The following is a 20,870-nucleotide window of genomic DNA, read 5'->3' as shown; positions in this document are numbered from 1 at the left end:
TCTAGGGGGGAATGAATTGTACTGAATAGTCAAACATTCTGGACTGCAACTTTGGCTGGTAGATAAATTGTAAGACCTCCAAACAGAATAACTGTTATAAAATACTGCTTTCAGTGCTGCTTTGATAATTGGAAATGTATTGCATTATAAAAAACTATATAGAAAGATAAGAACTATATAAGATTTTGTTGTTTGGACTTTAAGACTAGCTGGTTTAAAAGGTTAAACACAGAGACTATGGTACTGGTGAAAGAACATCTGTTCTTTCACCAGTACCATAGTCTCTGTGTTTAGACTATCTGGAAGGGGGAGATAAAATGGATGTTGCATACCTATCTAAAAGTGGCAGGAAACTCAGTGGTGTAGCGTGGGGGGTGCAGGGGGGGGCGGCCACACTGGGCGCAACATCTGGGGGGGGGCGCTCGCACTCACAGCTCTCTGCCCCTGCCTGGCTCACTCACTCTCTCTCACTGCAGTGCTGGCTGTGCGAATCCGATCCGAGCCGCCGGGTCGCCGCCCACTGTGGAGGGGAGGTGCGGAGAGAGAGCGAGGGACTATCTGGGGGAGGGACAGTGCAGCGGCCGCCCAGCGGGTTAGGGGGTGCAAATTACTTGCCCCGGGTGCTGACAACCCACGCTACGCCACTGAGGAAACGACATCTAATATCCCCTTCTGAAGACCCCAGCCTGGAACATCAGAGATCTGCAGGAGCAATACTTCAATACAAGGCAAATACTTTCCAGGAAGAAATATATGCAATGCTGTGACAGATTCAAATGACAATGATTTCAAATCATGAGATTAAAAACAACTTTGATGGCATAAAATAGCACATTTCCAACTTAAACTTACAAGTAAAAAATTCTCAGAAAATTATGATAAAGAATGAACAAACAAACCAGATAATTGAGTACAAATCAGAGGACAGGGACCCAAAGAGGGCAGCTATAAAGGAAGAAAACTACAAATTAATACAAAGAAAAGAAAACTTGCAAGTTCTTGCTACAACAATGGAAATGGAAATGATATCCTATTTTTCAGGATCTCTAAATCAACTTGAAGATTGGAAAGAAGACCTAATAAAATGGACTATAGACAATCAGGACAATCATTAAATTTTGGGAGACAAAAAATACATTTCTTATCTAACTTGTTTTTTCTACTCCCAACAACATTTACAAAAATACAGGAAAAATTCCTGGGTAAATCAAACACATTAACTTGGAAAGGTACCTGGCAAAAGAAGGCTAGAGTCAGAACTGAGAGATTTGATGTGACTTGCCAGATGGAGTACTATATGATCAAACACCTGTTTGAATATGGTTAAAAGAATAGACAAATTATTGATCTAAAGGGGTTTCACAGTAAGAGAGGTAAGATCAGTGGCGGGATTCAGCCGGTTCACACCACTTCGGCAGAACCGGTAGCTAATTTTTTGTTGCTCAGGCCCAGAATGGACTTCCAGAGGTGGCATTCACACAGAGAACCAATTGTTCACATATTTGAATCCCACTACTGGATAAGATATATAAGTAGTATAGTAATTTCTATAATATATCAAATGTAAAAATATTGGGATGGTGCACATGAATGAAAAGGTTGGATATTTAAAGCTTATTAACTTTCAGAAAATTTTGACTGATAAGAATGTTTTGAATACAGAAAGGAAATTTAGCTTAAATAAAAATCTTGAAAACAGGGGATATAGTGACTTAACAAGATGACTTTTATAAGCACAATTGAAATATAAATTGTTAAGAAAAGATGCTATATGCTGATGTTACTGTTATTTGTATAAACACAAGAAAAAGATTTATATTTAACTTTATATGCATTGAATCTTAAGAATAATACTTGCTTAATCTTGACAAAAGAATATTATTGGATGAAGAGAAGATCAAAGAAATATATCATTAATTAATATATTGATTATGGAACTATAGGTAAAGGTAAAGTTTCCCCCGCACATGCGTGCTAGTCGTTTCCGACTCTAGGGGCCGGTGCTCATCTCCGTTTCAAAGCCGAAGAGCCAGCGTTTGTCCGAGGACATCTCCGTGGTCATGTGGCCGGCATGACTAGACACCAAAGGCGCACGGAACGCTGTTACCTTCCCACCGTAGTGGTCCCTATTTTTCTACTTGCATTTTTACGTGCTTTGGAACTGCTAGGTTGGCAGAAGCTGGGACAAGTAACAGGCGCTCACTCTGTTACGCGGCACTCGGGATTCGACCCGCCAAACTGCCGACCTTCCGATCGACAAGCTCAGCGTCCTAACCCACTGAGCCACCGCGTCCCCTTATGGAACTATAGAAATTAATTATTATTTATTGTTTTTTAAACATATGAACCCAGACAACATGCAGTTTATTAAGCACTAAAAATGTTATTGTAATAATAATAATAAAATATATTGAAAAAATAAAAATTTATCCTGCAAACATTAGGAACAAGTTTCTTGTTTCTCAGCCTTTTCTAAATCCAGATTAAATATTGAGCATATTCCTTTCCATGCAGGAATCCTTCCATTACTCATTATATAGCTTTGTTTCTACATACTCAATTATTGGTATTCCCCTCAAAATTAAGCAAAACTATTGGCTAAGCCTTCACAAGAAGAGCCTAGGTCTCACTTTAAAACACAGACACACAAACACACGTATTGCACAATTATTACAAAACGTAAAAACACTCCAAAAATACTCTATACTGTTATTACTTGATTTGTAGTATGCTCTGTTTTGCAATTTTGCCCTGAAATAAGAAAAAAGTTCTGTTTTTCTGGACTCCAGAATACCTGCATGGAATTACTGTATATAATTCATCTCTTCCTTCTATAATAAGTGAAGTACATCTCTGCAGTTAGACTAGTGATTTCCAGTCTTAACCCATTTCACATTGCTGCACTTGAATGAAGATTATTTCAATCTACGGATGCTCTTGCTTGCTCAGATGCAAGGCAGAATGTGATATTAAGACTAAAATGGAGCAAAGGCTAAGCCAAGTAGAATAATACCAAGTTAATAAAAAAATAGTGCTTGTCAAAAATGAAATAGGATTTAAGTCAACAGCACATAGAAAAGAAAGTTAGGCATTTTTATGCTGAAGTAGAGAAACATACGGGAGGAATCAATCAAGGTCATTTCTGTGATAGAGGATGGTACAGCAGAAGAATTAATAGAGAAAACTGAAGGATGTGCCAAATGGAAAGACTATCTGGCTGCTCTTTAATATATACCAACACTTAAGATTGTAGCAGTGTATGGATTGCTATCCATGCTCTATGAAGAGCATAAAATACAATATTCCAATCACTACCACCATCTTCAATGAATGGATTGGGGTATGCTATTTTTATGTGGGTGCATGGTATGATACAGAGGAAACCATGAATATATGTAGACTCAGTACACAGCAAAGCAAGTACTAAATGATAACAATGGACATTGTATATTCAAATCCAGGAATAGATTAAAATGCAATAATTGCTGATGGCTAGTAGGATTAGATGTACACTAAGAATTCACATTCTATCCTGAAAAGAGATGGATTAATTCCTTGCACTGTTCCTTGGAATAATTATTTCTACATTTCTGTATTTCTCTTAATATGTATTGGATAATATTGTCAGTCCCAGTATATGGGCGTATTTTGTGTTGTTAGTGTAAAAGTCAGTTGGCTATTTTCTTGACATTTTTGTGGAATCTAGGTCATTTCTCCTGAACTTCAAAAGGCAACTTACAAAAAGTTAAAAGATCGAATAATTGTTATTTTATTGGAACAAAGTAAGAAGGAGGGACATTGACTCTTTTCAGATTTGCTGCAGAAAATGTTGCATAATAACAAGTCATTTCCCTCCCCACACACACATTTGTCTTTCTAGTTTTGGATCTTGGCAATGAGAGAGAGAGAGAGAGAGAGAGCAAGCGAGAGAGAATCTGGGCTCAGCCTATTACTATTCATTGTATTTCTAAAAGCTTTAAATAAAAGGCAGTTAATTTTATGGCACAATCAGAAAAATGATTATTCATACATCTTAATTATGATATTTAGGCTGGAACAGCAATGATAGGGGTTCATATTAAGATTGTAAGCTAAGGTTAAATAAACATTCTATAGCTAACAGGGTAAAAGTCAATGATATACTTAGTCTGTTAGTTAAGTCTAAAGTTTCTTGGCCAAAAGCCATCTCTGTATGATTCTGCATGTCTGCCTCTCTTTTTTAATGTGAATTTGTTTCTGTTGAAAGTTTCAGACTTTGTCTATTGAGATAATAATTTATTTATTCCATGTGAGTGTTTCTGTAGGAATGGAAGGATTCATTCCAAAATGAGTGCTATGCTTTTTTATTTCTTTGCAGAAATAAATACTTTTTATATTAAGATATTTATAAATCATTTTTCAAAGCATAACATGTTTTCAAGATATTATAAAAGATATTTATATAATAAAATAGATTAAAAGCCATGCCCATTTGGAAATAAGAAACAAAAGTTGTAATAAAAAAAGAGAGCAGTGAAATCATTTTATTTCAGCTACTGGTATCATAATGAGATATATAAACAATCCATTTTTGTTTGTCTCCCTGGGAGCTGAATATATTTTTCCAGAAACTTGGTGGATGAAAAGTTTTCGATCCTCACCAACCTAATACACATGGAAATCTTGTTTATGATCACTGACATAAATATAAATTAATAAACAGCTATGGAATTTACCTGATATAAAGTTGAGAGCCAGGTTTTGTTAAATTTGGTTAAGCATACTGGAAAATGAAGGGATGAGCAAGAGACAGAAAATGGTATAAAATAGATAATTAAAAAATATATTACATGCTGTACCTCTTAGTGATTATTGCCCTGATCTTCTTTTCTATTATTAATACCATTAAATTTGAAAAGAATAGATTTTTTCTAAGATTTCATCCAACCCAAGTCTTGCTATTTTTTAATTCCAACACCTTTGATAGCTGTTTATGATTGTGACTGAGGGCTTCTTCATAGTCAAAATGACAGATTGAAGGTCCATTCTCAGGGAACCTGTTGTTCACCCTAAAATTCCAGGCTAAGCATTGTAGATGTTAATGGGATTATAAGAACTTCTTTTTCAGGTGATCTCTGTTGAATATCATCAAACTATTTAAATGAATAATTTCCAGGACATAATAAAGTTGGAGCTTTCAGAACAATCCTAGAAAAGAAAAATAAATGAGAAAAGCTAGATGCACTTTGAATATCTATTTCTCCTCAATCATATAATACAGTGCAAAAATTTTCAGCTTCATAATATAGGGTGGAATTACATGGATCTTGGATTCCTCAGGCAGGTATTTCAATATATTTTGAATGGCTTTACAAACATACAAGATGGAATTGGGTTAGCAGAATGGAAAAAATTAAACAGATGATGAAAAGGACATGCAAACAAAAATCCACTTCCTTGTTAAATATTAAGTGCAGATGTTGAGCTTATGTACTGTAACAGATGGCCATCTTCTACAAGAAAATATGCCAGCACTGAGTTTCAAATCAATGAAACGTAAGTCTAAATATCAATTAGTATTTAAAAGCTGAAGCCAAGATATCAAAAGTACATGGCACTTAAGTCATGAAATCCAACCATGAAGCCCCAAGAGCTTCACTAAAATACCAGGACCTGCATTATGGGCTACCCTATTGGAAACCTCCTTCATTTAACTTTGAGGTAATCAGAATTTTTGTAATTAAAAAATAGAAAAAATAATTCTTTTCCCCAAACTAAATGGAGACTTTAGAAAAATATATTTGTCTATGCCTGCAAATGAAAAACCCTGTTACTTTCAGGATCTCCAAACTTGCTCCTTTTTCTTTATTTATCTCTCAGTTTGCAACAGGACAACTGTAGAGTTAAAATGAAAAGAAAAGAAGAAACCTTTCCAATTCTTGTCATCTCCTTTATAGACTAGAAATAAAGCTATGTAAATATGGGAGACCTGTAGAATAATAATCTTTCTAATATATTCTTCAGTGACTACTTAGATTATGCATGCAAAAATCTGGGTGACTATTAGTAGCACAAAATTAAAATTGTCATAATCACTTTCCTCCTATTTAGTAATTATCTGGATTTAAGTCTGGACTTAAGCTTGAACAAAATCACCAAATTTATCTCTGCTTTTGACTTGGGAGAACCTCATTGACGTTCCTTCAGTCACAAAGTCATTCAGTGCTAGACTGAACATTAAAAATGCTGCTTCCATGTGTGTATTAATAACTAAGAACCTACCAACCTAACATCCCTTTGTTTTGGAATTTGGCTACCAACTGGCTGTACCGATTTCTGGGTGTAGTACTGTGGTTATCTGCAGATAGATTACAATATATGGCCATGGATAACCTGGAGTGCGAATACAGAATCAAATAAGCAGAAACAAGAGACAGATAATGTAGTCAAGGTATGGCAAGTATATGGCAAGACAATCTGCTTGCTTCCTAAACAACAAATCAATGAGCTGAAAAGGTAGTGTGAAAATATTTTTTTAGAAAATATGTTTCTCTATTGGCTTTGAGACAATAACAAGAAGAAGAAGAAGAAGAAGAAGAAGAAGAAGAAGAAGAAGAAGAAGAAGAAGAAGAAGAAGAAGAAGAAGAAGAAGAAGAAGAAGAAGAAGAAGAAGAAGAAGAAGAAGAAGAAGAAGAAGAAGAAGAAGTTGGAAGGGACCTTGGAGGTCATCTAGTCCAACCACCTGCTCAGGGAGGAAACCCTACACCATTTCAGACAAATGGCTGTCCAGTCTCTTCTTAAAAATTTTCATTGTTGGAGCATTCACCACTTCTGGAGGCAGGTTGTTCCACTGGTTAATTGTTCTAACTGTCAGGAAGTTTCTCCTTAGTTCTAGGTTGCTTCTCTCCTTGACTAGTTTCCATCCATTGCTTCTTGTCCTGCTTTCAGGTGCTTTGGAGAATAGCTTGACTCCCTCTTCTTTGTGGCAGCCCCTGAGATATTGGAACACTGCTATCATATCACCCCTCACCCTTCTCTTTGTTAAACTACACGTACCCAATTCCAGCAACCGTTCCCTATATGTTTTAGCCTCCAGTCCCCCAATCATCTTTGTTGCTCTTCTCTGTACCCTTTCTAGAGTCTCAACATCTTTTTTACATTGTGGTGACCAAAACTGGATGCAGTATTCCAGGTGTGGCCTTACCAAGGCATTGTAAAATGGTGTTAGTACTTCATGTGATCTTGATTCTATCCCTCTGTTAATGCAGCCTTGCACTGTGTTGGCTTTTTTGGCAGCTGCAGCACACTGCTGGCTCATATTTAAGTGATTGTCCACTAGGACTCCAAGGTCTCTCTCACAGTTACTACTGTTGAGCAAGGTACCACCTATACTATACCTGTGCATTTGATTTTTCCTGCCTAAATGTAGAACCTTACTTTTTTCACCATTGAATTTCATTTTGTTAGGTAGCGCCCAGTGTTTGAGTCTGTCCAGATCCTCCTGTATCTTAAGCCTATCTTCTGGAGTATTGGCTATTCCTGCCAGCTTGGTGTCATCTGCAAATTTGATGAGTGGAAACTCCATACATTTTAAACTCCAATTTAACTCCATACATTTTAAACTCCAATTTAAAATTATCTGCAATTCTGTTAGAAGCTTGCTTAAAATGGGCCAGCAATATGAGTCCTATCAAAAATGAGTGTTTTTTAAAAAAAGAACCTGGATCAAATGTCACTTGTGTTCACCATTCAGTAAACTGCCAACTACATGTTAGTCTTGCATGGTTGATTAACATTTTTAAAGGACAGATGTTCTTTTTGTTGTGTCCTCTGAAAAGGTGCCAACCCAGGTGGAATGAAAAGATTGCTTTCCCTTGCCAGAGACTGCTGTATTGAGTTCTCCTCATGAGGAACAACTATATGGAACACTCGAGGGCAATCTCAAGTCCTCTCTTTGTCCAGAGAGGAATTAAAGAGCCAGCCTACTGGCTCTTCATTCTGCCACTTTTAGTGACACTGTCTTCAGTTCAACATTTTTGCCAGCTATCCAAATAGCAGAATATTTTGTAGGTTATAAAATTGTTATGATGGTGTTCATACATTTTCCTCATAATTGATCATGGGATCATGGGAAAGTGGTAAGTCTTCCTGAGTAATGCTCCAGAATAAATAAGAAATTGGAGCAGTCCCTGCCCCAAAATTAAGTCCTGTTGGACTCGGAAGATAAATTCTAACCTGAGATTCTCCCTTGTGCGAAACAGTTCACTACATACTATGTTCACTATACAGTAACTATTCTGCCTTAAAATATTTACTGGTGCTTGTAGAATATCCAGTAGTTGAGAAAAGCATTGTAATTATTTGTCCAAGAGTAAATTAAGAAATCATCAGCAGCGGACTGCTCATAATCTGTCTCTTCTGTGCAAACGGTGTAATAGTATACCCAGTGATGAGATTCTTAGAACATTTTTAAAATAACATTGCTATAATTTGAGTTAATAAATTTCTACCTAGTACTAACTTTAGTGAAGTAAAAATCAGACGTGTTTCCAAAGACTAATGGTTCATTAAGCATTACATTAATTTGCAGAAGAGTAAATTGCAATTTCCTCTGGAATAGAGACACAAGATATGAAGTCTTGGCCAAATTCCAAATGGTAATTACAGAAATGTAACTACATATTCTCTACTGATTACATAGTTTGTACAGTATACATATGTATATATATAGAGAGAGATAGAGCTTGTGGCCTAGAGGTTAAAACAACTGCCTAATGTGCAATCAGCCCAGGTTCGAATCTCAGAAGGGTATGGCTGACTGATGAAAACAAGTTTGAAATGCATATCAGTCTCCCTTTAATTCTTTGTTAGCAATCTAAAAATTTACACAAATATGAGCTGTCACTGTTGTGACTACTGCCTGTGGATGGCCTTCGGTGAGGCCGAAACAGGAAATAAAGATTTGTCCCATGTTTGGGGCCTAGCAAGGTAATCTAAATAGTTAACAAGCATTTAACATGCATTTAACATGTATACATATATACATTTAACATGTATATATGTATACACACACAAACATATATATATATATATATGTGTGTGTGTGTGTGTGTACATACACACACACACAGAGAGAGAGAGAGAGAGAGACAGAGAGAGACAGAGACAGAGACAGAAAGAGACAGAGACAGAGATAGAGAGAGGCACAACTGAACTGCCGTAGATAGTTTTATGCTATCAAACTGTTGGCACCAGCAATGTTGGTATAATATATACTATGCCAGCTCTCAAATACTTACACTTAGTATCTGAAATTGTGATATCTCCAATGTATCTGTACTGCAACTGAAAATGAGAAAGATAAACTTTTTATAAAACAAAGAAATTAGGACATAAAACATCATGCATAGCTATAAAGATTGTACATATTATAGGTAAAATTTAGCATTGTCTGAAAATGTGCAGCAACTATGATGTCAAAGAATGTTATAGATCTGTAACAATTATTCTTTTTAAGCAAAAATTTATTTGAGTTGAACTGGACATATTTATACACATATGACCAGTCAACAGTGAAAATGAAATCAATTTATTCAGAACATTAAAAAGAGATTCTGGTTATTGTGTCCCTCCAGCCTTAGGAAAAATAATAAGCATATGTTGCATGATTTCTCCAACTGTTCACCACCACTTTTAGTGGCAGCCTTTATTTTCAAGAATGGTGTTAGGGCACTGAGAAAGATGGAAAAGGGTAGCCAATATACCAGCAATTTGTTACCATTCTCACTTGCAATGGCAATTCAAAATCAAAAGAAAATAAAACCATAAAGTGAAAAATTGTGAGCTTTGCCTCCTAGAAATTGTTGATGTTATTTTCTTTGGTGAAATTTAACAAAAACATTTCTCTATGTGTTTCTCTCTCTCAAAATAATATGAAAAAATATTAAGAGGTCATATGTACACAGATGAAACTGTTTAAAGTTTCTCCATTTAAACTAGATAAAACTAGATTATGATCCTTTCTCAGTGTGGAAAAGGTGTATCTAATTGCTTAGGACATTACCAAACAATCTGTATCAATTGTTCATACACAGATCCCCAAACTTGATGCTACAGTGCTCTCTGTATATCTTAACTAAAGATTCCCAGTCTGAGGTCCAGACACCAGGTAACAAGAGATTAGAAAAACTGCTTTAGACAAATTATGTAATATGATCAATTATAATCCTGCAGAGTTCCACTTCATATGGAAGCTGTCATGTGGTTCCCTGCTGCAGACAATTATGGTGAACCTGATGGAGGATGACCAACAAATATCACAATACAGCTCTCATTATTCTAGTTCTACACTTATTTATGACACCTGAATAGGAAGTTATGTAGCTTTACCTAGAACAGGGATGTCAAACTGCTGGCCCACGGGCTGGATGCGTCATCCAGAAGCCACACCCACCCCATTGCCGGCAATGGCAAAACCATTACGATATGTTGTGCAACGTCACGTGATGTCGCGAGTTTGATATGTCTGATCTAGAACATGACCCTGATAAATGTTTTAAATTTTTATAACCAAGTTCTGCACTTGAGAATTAGAGAAGGGAAGTAAAGTTATAATGAACTACAGATTATATCAAGTAGATATAACCATGATTATGTCATATACATGGATTGGGTCAGAATTTTTGTTGGAGTCCAGTTTAGAGATTTGTAACAGGTTTAAAAAGTTCAATGGAAGAGAATATTTGTAGCTCAGGGTTGAACTTTGGTGTTCTTGGTGTTCTATGAGCTTGTTTTGCTCTTCTTGTTCCCTTTTTGGCTTGTTGATTGTCTTTTTTGAATGTTTATGTACCTGTTAATGGCTGATTTGTGAGAGTGCCAGGCTTCCAGGAATTATCTAGCATTTTTGGACTTGGTTTAGTCTAGGAGATCCATTTTTCAAAATGACATAAAATTATGCTACCAAATTTTGGTAATTATGGACAAGGAAGGACAGAGGGTTGTGAACAAAGAAATACATTTACTGATTTGGTAAAATGGATATCTTATTTGAAAGTATACTATGTTGTTTGCCCTTATCTTTGTTTTAGTTTTGTGGATATTAATAGTCTTCTTTCACTCTTCTATATGAACCTAAAAAAAGATGCCACTCTAGGAGTCATTTTAATAAGTCAGCTTATTAAAACAGCTGCATTTTATGTCTTAATGAATAAGAGAAATACGTTATTCTGCAAAATGCTTTGTTGAAATATGTTTCAAAGAATCCAGAACTTTAGCATACATTTAAATACTGTACAAAATCATGTCTGTCTATCTATCTATCTGTCTCTTATTTTATAACAAGCATATGAAAATGATGGGAATGTCATTCTACTTTAATTTAATACTGAAAAATTCTGTTTTAACACAGTAGTAAATTATGTCATGAACAGAAATAATTCCATTTACCATACTGCATTCAGAAGAATTTTTGGAAATACATTTACTAATTTCCATAGATAAAGTAAGAAGTACAGTAGTTGTTGCTTTTTCTAAATTCATGCCACTGATATTTGACTTTTCTGCCACCTAAATTGGTGTATGCTTTCTTTTATTTCATAGTTAAATAGTACAACCACTCAAACTGAATTTGTAATAAAATTCTATGTTTGGTTTATAAACCCATTGTATTCTCTACACATCTTTCTCTCACACATCTTCTGTATGTGTTTTATTCAGCCCTTAATGAACTTTTTGCACTGAAATGGAAAATCAATAAGAAAGCAGAGGGAAAACACAATCTAGGTGGAAGGCTGTGGAATCAATCTATGCACAAAAATAGGATATAACATTTTCCTAATTGCAGAACATGTTGAAAAGACATGTTTCATGTATCCAAACTGTCAAATGCACAGCAAAGGCCTATTCATTTTGACTGAGAAGTAAATACTGTTTGAATGAACCACAGTAAATATATAGCCTTGTAGCTGCAATTGAGCACAAACATTATTTGACTTTGAGTATGTGACACTGAGCAAAATACAACAACACAATTCACAAAATATATGCTGAATAATCAAACACCATCTCCTTTAAATTTTGGATATAGTCCCTAAAAGGTAATAATTTTGGTGATAGTGGCATGGAATGCTTGCTTCTATAGAGGGTGAGGACAACAGTAGGTTGAGGTGCAAAGAAGAATTGGAAACATCATGTGTATGACCAGGACTTTCTTTCTCCAAACTTTTGGGAAAGAATTGTTTCCTCATTTCAAAATTGTGGTACGCCCATTCTCTGGTTTACAAGACTGTCTTCATGTTTGTTCTTAAAATGTAAATAAATCCATCTGCACTTTTCCGCAGTCACTGCATGAAAGAATTCTGTTAAAAAAAAATCTTACTAGCCTGGAGCCAAGGATGATCCATTTTTACCTAAAAAATACTATACTTAAGATTCACAGTTTAGAACAGGGGTGTCAAACTCGCAACGTCATATGACATGTCATGACGTATCGTGACTTTTTTGCCATTGCCAGCAATGGGGCAGGCATGGTTTTGCTATGATGCATCCAGCCCGCGGGCCAGCAATTTGACATCCCTGGTTTAGAATAACTGTGAATTGCCCTATATGGTTACTGTGGATTTTATTTTGGGAACATTAAAAGGTAAAGTTTCCCCCGCACATGCGTGCTAGTTGTTTCCGACTCTAGGGGCCGGTGCTCATCTCTGGCCGAAGAGCCAGCGCTTGTCCAAGGACGTCTCCATGGTCATGTGGCCAGCATGACTAGATGCCAAAGGCACACGGAACGCTGTTACCTTCCCACCGTAGTGGTCCCTATTTTTCTACTTGCATTTTCACGTGCTTTCGAACTGCTAGGTTGGCAGAAGCTGGGACGAGTAACAGGCACTCACTCTGTTAAGCGGCACTCGGGATTTGACCCGCCAAACTGCCAACCTTCTGATCGACAAGCTCAGCGTCCTAACCTACTGAGCCACCGAGTCCCTTCTGGGAACATTAGATTTATCCTAATTTCACTTCTAAAAATAGAGTAATTCAGATAATCATTTAATTTCTTTTGGGTAAAACAAAATCAGATTTGAACCTACTTTCTTCCTTGTTTTAGCTTCTTCAAATTCCAGGCCTAATCTAATTATTACGAATTCCCAAAGGCTACAAACGGTTGCAAGTCAGCAGCCTCAGTGAAACAAAATGTTTAGTATTTACTTAAAGTTCTCTGGAAGAGATTATTTCGACTCAGTGACTGAAAAGTTTACCAGCAATTAGACAGAATACTGCAATGAGACCAGTGAAGGTTAGTGAAGAAAGTGGAGAAATGTGACAACACCTACAGGCAAAGAAAAGAAAGAAGGCAATGAAAGAAGAAACATAGAAGCAATTAGAACAATATGTCCCTCTTGTCCAATATCTAAATATCATATTAGAAGAAGAGGATGTTCTAAACTCCCTTGAGGGAGCTAATTTACAACATTGTAGTTTTCCTGAATGCTACTAAATGCCATATAGGAGTGCTTGGTAGTTTCTTATCCCAAAAGAAAATGACTTCCAAAAGGAGCCCTGTATACTAATAATATTAACCAAAATTTAATGCAAAAAGTACAAACTATTAACAATGTATTACTGTTCTATAAATAAAAACATATATAATATGGTTTCAGAATTGTATTTTACCTAATTATCATTTTGGAAATATTTCCTAAAGAATCTCACTTTAGGAAATATTTCTTTCCTTCCTTCCTTTCTTTCTTTCTTTCTTTCTTTCTTTCTTTCTTTCTTTCTTTCTTTCTTTCTTTCTTTCTTTCTTTCTTTCTTTCTTTCTCTCTCTCTCTCTCTCTCTCTCTCTCTCTCTCTCTCTCTCTCTCTCTCTCTCTCTCTCTCTCTCTTCTCTCTCTTTCTTTCTTTCTTTCTTTCTTGAAAAAAAACACTCTTCTAAATGATGTTTTTGCCCATTTCTCTGAAAATTGCTCTGTTTTTTTACTTCTGTCATCCAAAAGTATAATCAATCACAGAAGAAATTGGTACCAAATAACTAACAAAACCGTAAGAGTGGGAGAAAAAGAGCTTCATTCTTTTAAGAGCATCTTTCTGGTGGCAGTTGTGCTAATGTGTGTATCTAGACCTAAAGGAAATTATTCAGGGATCACTTACAGTGCAGTAATTTCTCTAAAGCCAACTGAAGCAAAAGTAATTTAATGAAACCAGCGTAAGTGCTCAGCAAAGAATCCCTTAAGAATATTATATGCAATAAGGATGGTAGTGTACTTATTCCCCCATCATTTTGATTCTGCTTGCTATAATGTCCTTCACAAAATATATGGGCACTGTAGCATGATCTAATATTTTATTAAAAGAAAGAACCTCTTAAGAATGTACCAGTACATTTGTTAACATGCAGTAATGGAGGCTCACATTCCTGTTTCCATTAGCAAGACAAATGTGGCTGTTACTATTGCAGTTGCTTGAAATGTTAGGTCACACTAGCACAATACTACTTTCCTTAGATTTTAGGATAATTCACCCTCGTATACCAATATGGATATCACCTCGCTATAAAAACCATGGAAATGTTTGATTTGTGAATGGGTGCACATACCTTTAAAATAATTGCTTGTTCCTGTAATCTATTTACAAATAGAAGCCATTTCTTTATTATTGCTTTCATATATCACGAGGAGAATGGCCATTTTAAAATGTATGCAGCATTAAAGCTGTTGCTCTTCAGATGAATTTTGTATTAAGGAAACTGTATATTAATACAAAAAAAAAATCAAATATTCTGTGTTTTTTCTTCTGAAAAGCTTCTTTTCCTGATTAATCCTTGCATCTCAATAATAGGTCCATATGTGTACTTATTAAAGTTGTGCAAACATTTGAGATGAATCATGAATCTAAAGTGAGTAGCCATTCAGGAGAAAACTCAGTCTGCCTCTGAATTTAAGGTGCCCTGGTTCACCTTAAATTCAAGTTCAACTCAAATCACCAGGACCTGAAGGATTAGATCCCAGAGTTCTGAAGGAGCTGGAAGACATGATCTTGGAATCATTTAACTGTATCTTCAAAAATCATGGAGCACCAGGGGAAAATAACAGATCCATGAAACTAGAGACCAATCAGCCTGACATCAATACCTGGAAAGATCCTGGAAAAGATAGTCAAGCAACAGATCTGTGAATACCTAGAAGCGAGCAACGTTATAACCAGAAGTCAACATGGGTTTGTAAAAAACAGAGCATGTCAAACAAATCTGTGACTACATTAGTGACCAGCAAAGTGCTGTAGACATCAGTATACTTGAATTTCCCTAAAAATGTGAAATAGACAGCATTATCACCAGGTGGATTTGTAACTGGCTGACAAACCACACTCAACATGTAGTCTTACTGGAACTATCTTTCTACAAGAAGGGAAGTAAGCAGTAGGGTACCCCAAGGTTCTGTACCCCAGACTTGAACAGTTTGTTTATCTAACAAAATGAAATTCAATGGAGTGAAAAGTAAGGTTTTATATTTAGGCAAGGAAAATGAAATAGATTAAGTGAAACTTGTAATAGTAGTACTTGTAATTGTAAGAGGAATTCTAAGCGGAATATTGGAGTTCTAATGGGTAATGACTTAAATATGAGCCACCAATATGCTGCAGCCACCAATGCAATCCTAGGCTACATTAACAGAGAGATAGAATCAAGACTACTTGAAGTGTTAGTACTGCTTTATAATGTCTTGGTTAAGATTACACTTGGAGTACTGCATCCAGTTTTGGTCATCACAATATAGAAAAGATGTTGACAGTCTGGAAAGAGTTCAGAAAAGAGCAACAAAGAAATGAGGGAGACTGGAGACTAAAACTTATGAAGAATGATTGCAAGAACTGGGCATATCTAGTTTAGTGAAAAGAAGGACTATCGGTTACTTGATAGCAGTGTTCCAATATTTGAGGGGCTTCCACAAAGAAGAAGGGTCCAACTTATTTTCCAAAGCACCAGAAGGCAAGTCAAGAAACAATGGATAGAAACTAATCAAGGAGAGAAGCAACCTAGAACTAAGGAGAAAATTCCTGACAATGACAACAATTAACCAGTGGAATGGCTTGCCTTCAGAAGGTGTGGGTGCTCCATCACCCACAATCTCTTTTAAGAACAGATTGGACAGGCATTTGTCTGAAATGGTATAGGGTCTCCTGCTTAAGCAGGGGATTGGACTAGAGGATCTCAAGGGGATCTCAAGGGGATCGACTCTATTGTTCTGTTAAAAATCAGTCTGCTTCTGAATTTAAAGAGACCTGGTTCCTCACTGATCTGAAACATATGTTTTGGATTTCCCCTAGAGTTTCATAGGATTTATTTTTAGAGGAATAGGGTTGTGTAGGGTTGTTCCACTTTGATAGTGGTTGGGGTCCAGAAAATTGTCCACAAATAGGCATGGGATACATAGCAGGGGACTAGGCATGGGATACATAGCAGGGGACTATGTTTTTCTGAAGGCCAGCACAAATTTCTAATTAGAGGATGATTTATTATGATTTTCTAAATGTAATCTGTTGAGGGGTGAAAAAAATGCATGCTACTTCATTCAATTCTTTGCTCTTTTCAAAGAGTGTTTTCATCTATGATTAATTGGTAGGACATCAAAACATTCACAATTCTGACTCTTTGTTGAACAGAATTGCCCCTTGAACCCCACAAAGAAATTGAACAATCTCTGGTGCCTATCCAGAACCTGCTACAGAATCACAATTTTTAATAAGGTGAAAGAATTATTGAATACCCTGGGGGGAAAGCATATTAGCTGTATTTAATTAAATGAATTAAAAAGGAGTGACTAGAAAATGTTATCTATTGTACTGAGATGATATTGTGTCTTTCTTGGCCTTTACAATAATTCATAATTTTAATTTTTTAAAATATTATTTCAGCTACACCTTAAAAGAATTAAAATTACTGTATAAAATCACAGATATTTAGGTAATCTGCTGCTTGTATAAATTGATACAAGTTGTTTCAGTCAATATATAGAAAGTGAACATGTCAGGCACAAAAGACCAAGACAACGTGAAGTTTTAATTAAACTGATTTATTACTATTCACCTATGCAGAGGAATCTACTCAACTAACAGCATCATTTTGGTGATAGATAAGGTTCAAAAGAATTCAAGAGGGGTTGGAATTAGCCAGTTTGAGACTATAGAGTGACTTGCAATGTTGAAAACATTTTTTAAAAAATAAATAAATAATTGCACTACTTTGTTAATGCAATTACCTAAATTAAAAAAATGTTTTTAACTAATTATAGTTAAACTATATCTATATCTATATCTATATCTATATCTATATCTATATCTATATCTATATCTATATCTATATTTGTGTGTTGTGTGTGTTTGTGGGTGGGTGGGTGTGTGGGTGTGTCTTGGGAGTTAGGATATACGAATGTGAGACTGGGTCTTGGCTGTAGACAAGATGGTCCTCATATTATCATTTGTTTGAGCTCACAACCAAGTTATTGTTATGAATTAATGAAAATATATTTCTTGATTACTAATTCATTCTTCTCCCTTCCCCATATACAATATTTTCAACTTATTTATTTATTTTAATTCTTTCATATTAAATGTGCTTCCACTAGCTTGTGCTTGGTGAGCTTTCAGGTAAACAGCTCAAAAAACTCATCCAAATTTGTGTTTTACTCAAATGTCACTGAAACCTGAATAAACATTTATTAGCCCTCAGGCACTCTTTAGACTAGGGCCATTAAAAGATAGTTCTTATTCAAGACATCCTTCCTTTGAAATTTTTGTCCTCCAAGTTTGAAGCTTAATAGCTTTAAACCAGAAGTAAACACTGAACTTTCATATCTTTTTAACCTCTGGATAATCAATTACTAGAAACAAAGTTTTAGTAATCATATCACTTATTCTAAAACATGATCTATGGAGATTTCTTGGTTAACCAGGTAAAACTGCTTTGTACCTTCTTGCAATGGATCCAAAGGATATGAAAGGACTATGTGAGAGGTTATGTTTTTCTTAAATTATAGTTCTGAACTTTTTTGCTTTTAAAACTACTCTCCCCCCAAAGAAAGGTGCACTATTAAAACTAAATATTTTATCATTGCATAACTCAGAACAGTTTCACAGATTCTGATTCTTGACAACTTATACTACAGAATAAATTGTTATTTGTTAAGAATGTATTTGCAACTAATAGTCTTTCATGATTTTGATCTGTACATAAGTACAAGTATATTAAATTTTATGCAGATCTATGTTTACTTTTACTTAAGAGGATATGAGTAAAATGAATTATGTATTTGGATTGGGTCTTAAAATAAATTAATGTTGATGCAATGAAGTGGCAATTTTAACTTTTAGCCAGATGAAATATGGCTCATTATTCCGATCATATGAGCTGGCTAGTTATTTAGATTTCATGCTTCCCAAAGAACATTTCCTGATGGATGGTGCTCATGTGTCTATATAGCAGTATTTAATTTTATTTTACAGTTGCAAAGACAGATTTTTCTCCTTATAATGAAAAGCAATTTTTAAAGTTTTATAGATGTTATTATTTTTTTTTAAAAAAAATATTTCTGAAAGTAGAGAAACCTTTTCCTCATATGGTTACTGAATTATAGAAATGATATTCTTGTCAAGAGGAATACTGGACAAAATTTAAAATATTACAGCAATGAGAAGAAAATCAAATATTTAGAATGTTATACTTCAGTATACTGATTTCAGTATACTGTTAAATTTACCATATTTTAAGTTACCCTTGTGTTGCTGATTGGGGTATTGGAAAAAAGGGTGAAAAAAAGATGCATGATTAAATATCTTTTTTTTTAGCTTGGGTCAATGAAAGTTTTTTTTAAAAAAAAGGATGAAGGGGGGCTGACTTGTGCAGTTTTTCTCTGTCATATTGATTATTTTGATCATTCCCTTAATACATTTCTGTGGCTGATTTATATTAGATAAAACAATTCCAGGATAAATTTATCAAGCAGAGAGGATGGGGTTGCCCTCCACGAGGAATGAAGAAAGGCAGCATCAGCTGGAGGTGAGACACGGAAGGAGGGAGATGGAGAGTGGAAGGATTCTTATGTGCTTTTGTGACTTTGAAGTTCTGGGACTTCTGCAATGTGGGCTTTGTGTTCTTAAGGAGTGTGTTTGGCAATTTCTATTTGGCTGATGGCTGATGTCTCGTGTTAGCTTCTATTGCTTTGCTATTGTTAGCTGTAAGTTTTGCTGCAAGGGATTTTGAAGAATTTTTCTCCTGAATGGATTTTGCCTGTAGCGTTCCTTTACTTGGGGAAGCTGCCTTAGCTGGCAGCCAATACTTACTACATTTTGTTTTTCTTCCTTAAGTGCTGGCTGCGCTCCTTAAGTTTCCTTTCTAGCTACTTTCTAATTCTTAAAGGGGAATGTGCCTTTTTAAGCTAGTTCACTCAGCAGCTTGTCTTTTCTGTCTCTGGAGGCTTTTCCTTGTTTGATGAATATATGGAAGAGAGAAAATATGGGTGGTGGTGGTTCAAATTCTTCCTTCAGAAGGCATGAGAAAGAGGGAGGCAGGGAAGAAAGGAGGGAGGGAGGGTAGCACTTGGCCAGCAGAAGCCCTGCCATTGACTTTGCTTGACAAAAGGTTGCAAAAGGGGATCACATGACCCTGGGACACTGACCATCATAAATATGAATCAGTTGCCAAGCATCCAAATATAAATCACATGACACTGGGCATGATGCAATGGTCATAAGTGTGAAAAATAGTCATAAGTCATTTCGGTGCAATTGCAACTTTGAACAGGTTTTTTTTGGGGGTCATCAAGTTTTTGACACCTTGCTAGATGGTACTCGAATATTGCCATATCGTAAAAGTGGTGCAATTGGTGAAAAGATTGAAAAGCCCTGGTCTATATAACTTTACATTCTTCTCCTTTCCCATCACCTCTTTTTTTCTTTCACAGCATATGTAAACTATTTTATTTTATCTGAAGTTACTTTTTTTCAAGTACACTAGTTTTTAATTCATTTTAGCTGCACCCTTATCAGTCTGTTTGTCCTGCAAATAGGCTTTCCTTTGTGCGTAAAAGAATTGTAAATAATACAATTGTGTGTGTTTTGGTTCTTGTAAGCAGAAACCTTCATCCCATGGGCCCTTATAATCAATCTGTGTCCCTTTGTTACTTCTTGGATGGTTGACACAGATACATTGTGAGAAGGCAGAAGGCTCATAAGGGTTTGTTGAGTGCTTGTAAACACTGGGTAAAAGGTCTTAGTAAGCAGTTGGTTTAGTCAAAAGGCCATGGGATATGAAACTCACTTACTTGTTTCTGTACATTTTGGCATATTTCATCTCTTCATGATGGACTAGCTGGGCTGTAATTTGCACCCTGTTCTAATAAAAATCAAATAAATTATAACTGCTAATAGAATGTTTTTCCACATACAAATTCCAATTTTCCAATATTTCTGAACTGGAAAAACCCCCCTCCCCCCAAAGAAGTAGTCCATGCTTTTGTGGGGTGTAACAAACTCATTCCTGAGTTATGTAGTCTGTGCAGAATTCTATTTTATGATCCGTGCTTAAATCTGCATGCATTTATCCATACTGGTGTAGAGAATTGGGACACTTAGCTCTGAAGCTCAGGCAAGAGACATGCTCTATTTTGATTCTCCATTGCCCACTGAGCATAGAGTCAGCCCAAGATATTTAGCTGCCTCAGGCAAATGGCAAAAGTATGGCATTTCCTCATTCAATATATAGACGCTGATTGGATTGGTATTTTATGGAAAATATCTCCTATGTCACTTGAGACAGTAAGTTAGTCAGGCAGACCCTGTGCTATTTATTTCTCTGCTCCTAGAAGCCACCAAAGATCCATCAGATCCACCAAATCTACCAAAGA

This window comes from Vipera berus, assembly GCF_964194415.1.
Source record: "Vipera berus genome assembly, chromosome: 6".
NCBI classification, from domain to species: domain Eukaryota; kingdom Metazoa; phylum Chordata; class Lepidosauria; order Squamata; family Viperidae; genus Vipera; species Vipera berus.
The sequence above is the reverse complement of the archived record's forward strand: the minus strand, read 5'-3'. Positions refer to the sequence as shown.